We start from the raw sequence: 3,358 nt of genomic DNA, 5'->3' as shown, positions 1-3,358 counted from the left end.
CAGCCCAGCAGCTCCTGATTGGGGTAATCTCATTCCCCATGTCACTTTACGGGAGAAGCGAAGACCGGAGAAGCCCAGGCCAGGTTGGAGGGCAAGCATGCCAAACTGACTCCAAAAGCCATACATTTAAGCAACACCTAAGTAGGATGCTAAAAACCAAATGCCTCAAGGTCTCCTGGAATAAATCAGCAGCTGTTACTTGGTCCAGGTGAGGCTGACGCCACAGCTGAACCTCACAGCAATGCCCCCCAGTCCTGCCATCACAGACCCACTAACCTGACACCAACCACCTGCATACAACTCTAGACTGAGTCAAGCCAAGGGTCATTTGGGAGACTTCACCTGGCACAAGGTGTCCTTGTGACCCTGTACAAGAAGCAGGAGCCTGCTCATGTAGTTTGCTGTGACATGTTGAGAAACATGAAGAAAACCTCAAACAGGAGGAAGTGCGTGGCCTCACGACTACAGAAGGAAGGTAAAAATAATCCTGCATAATTCTATCAGGAGGAAGCCACCGTAAAGACTGACATACAGGTCATCATCACACTAAAGATCTATTGGGAAGGGTAGAAAAACAATCAAGTGCAGAGGAACCAGGCAAAGAAATGTGGTGTCAGTGCCACTACATGAGACAAGTACAAGGCTTCGCTCGCAATACCACGCAAAAACATACAAGGCTAAATCACAGCTACAAGTCAGTAGGTACAACCTCTACTCACTCCTTCCTGGCCACCACCTCCTTCCACTGCTCTTCCTATTTCTCTTCATACCCATCTGGAGTTTTTCTTCCTCTCCTCACAGCTTCAGCTTACTACCATTACAATATGCAAGAACTTGCACACAAGGAAGAGGCCAACAGAAATCCAATTCACAGTAAAGGGGTAAACAAGAAAAATAATAAAAAATGAGGATACGTGGCTAATAGCAGGCAAAGGTAATCTCAAACAGTTATACCTTCTGTATACAGAGTGGCAAATGACTTGACTTTCCTGCCTGCGATAGAAGTAGGGGCTGTCAGTAGCAGAATGGGGAAAGGTGTGCATCTCTCACCACATAAAGGGCATGGATGATATGAGTTCAGGAAACATCCTAGTTCACAAGCACAAGCAGCACCAGATAGGGCTCTTCAGATACTTCCACCATCTAAGGGGTATAACTACAAACATGGAGGGAATTCCCCAAGGTCTTCTTCTAATGCCATGAAACAAATGCGTCTTCAGTTTAGAAGAAGGTCAAGCAACTGACTTTGCGTCTAGTTTTACTGTCAATACCAGAGTAGAAATTGAGGAGGAATACCTGTTACAGATATGCACACAGACATTACAAGTATTCTGTTTCTCTATAAAAACAACTGCTTCACTAACAGTCTAACATTTAAAAGGCAGCTAGGTATCAGCAGTAGTATTGAGCAGCAATCAGTTTTTAAGATTTGCAAAGATAAATGTAAACATGAAAAAGTAAAGAAATAGAATGAAGCTTTAATTACATTATTTCGAAGAATCTAACATTTACAGTATCAATTATGTATCTCTATCAGGGTTACTGCAGTGCACAACTAATTTGAGGCCATACTGATGTTATCTAGTATCTTTCCACATCCACATGTTGACAAGCGAAAGTTAATTAACTTTCCCTAAAGAGGAAATTTAGTTTTAGGTAAATTCCAGCTGGGTTTTTACAAACAAGAATTCACTGTACGTCACTTTCCAGCGCCATTCCATCGACTGGCACAGCATTACTGAACTCAGGCATACCCTAACAATAAAACTTTGCCAGTGCTGTCCACCACATTCTTTCCAAGGACTGTTCTTGATTATAATTCTTTGAACTTAACTGCATGATATTTTAAGATACCTATTGCAAGACACTAGCATTATGTCACTGCTCCTTCTGCAACTCCACTATCCACACTAGAAACTGAAAGTCTTTCCTCCTTCATTTTTCCCTCATAAACAAACATCCCTCCCTAACACTGGAATACATTGAGCAATTACTCATTTTTTTCACCTTGGTTTAGCAAAGAAGAAAAAGCAAAGGACAGAAACTTATACTACATTTCTAATGGATTAATGTACTTGACCATATGTTATGCTTGGTCACAGTATCGAAACAGTACAGATACACTTACCTGTTAAATACCTGTTAAGAACATGGACTATCTATCCAAAACATAACACTCAGTGTGCTAACACTAAGGAATACATGATGCTTTTATTTTCTGTATCTAATTCTACAGTTTGAGGGTGGCATCTTCGATGTCTCTGCAACTTTCAACAGAAATTTATTGTTATGAAATTTCTTATTGCTTTACTTAGTGGAAGTTAAGGAGATTCTGAAGAATTAAGTCTGTTTTTGTAAAACATTGCCATTGAATCTTCTTAACAGAGGTTAAACCGACAAAGTCAAGCATGTCCATTGTACCAGCAGAGAACCCTGTTATATACTCAGACAGTAGGTCAAATGGATTTACTACTGGAACTCTAAGTGTTCCAAGTGAAATACTCACATAGCAGAGGTAGTAGTAATGCCCTTACTAATCTGAACTGCCTTCACATCCACTTCCTTACTAGCATACGAGAATGTTTCTTGAGTCAGTGGGAGATGAAATCTAAGTGACCTGAAGGTTAGATGAACTTAAGTCACTTTGTGATAGAGCACTGCTATGACAGAAATTCACACATCACCTTATATACAAAGCACCCTCCTCCCCTAATAAGAGGCTGGACAGTAAGACTCTAACAGGGACTCTCAACAGAGCCAATGGACCAACAAAACAAAGGTTTTGACTAGACAGAATTCCAAATGAAGAATAGTTCAAAACAGGAAACATGAATTTGTTTTTAGCAAATTCAAGCTCTATAATAAGTTACAGTTTACTTTTAAATCAAAGCTGTAAAACTACCTAGTGAAACAAAAAGCCTGAAAAAATGCTTAAAGGCTGGAAGAATCCAAGCATTACAAACTATTTCCAAAACACTATTTTAAGAGTAACAGGCATGTCTGTTGTCCCCCTGACTTGTACACAACCAAGCACATAGAAAACAAAAAAACCATTCAAGCAAGCAAACTTGTTACAATTCCTTTCCCCTCCAAACTTCTAACACTTCCTTTCAGGGTAGACTTTCACAGGCATTTTTACGCGGGTACTGTCACCAAAGCAGGATTCACACCCTCCTCTGACCAGCAAGATCAACTCTAATAAATCCCCTCCCTACTGTAGGGATACTAGCTTTCTGACTCATGAGTATAAATCGGACCAGGAAAAAAATTCAACTTAAAAGTTTGGGGTTTTTAAAATGATCATATGAGCCTGGATTAGTTTCTCAACACAGCTTGCACCTGGCACAGAGGTAGAACT

Source organism: Acanthisitta chloris, unplaced genomic scaffold, assembly GCF_000695815.1.
Source record: "Acanthisitta chloris isolate BGI_N310 unplaced genomic scaffold, ASM69581v1 scaffold6331, whole genome shotgun sequence".
Taxonomy (NCBI): Eukaryota; Metazoa; Chordata; class Aves; order Passeriformes; family Acanthisittidae; genus Acanthisitta; species Acanthisitta chloris.
Note: the sequence above shows the minus strand (reverse complement) of the source record.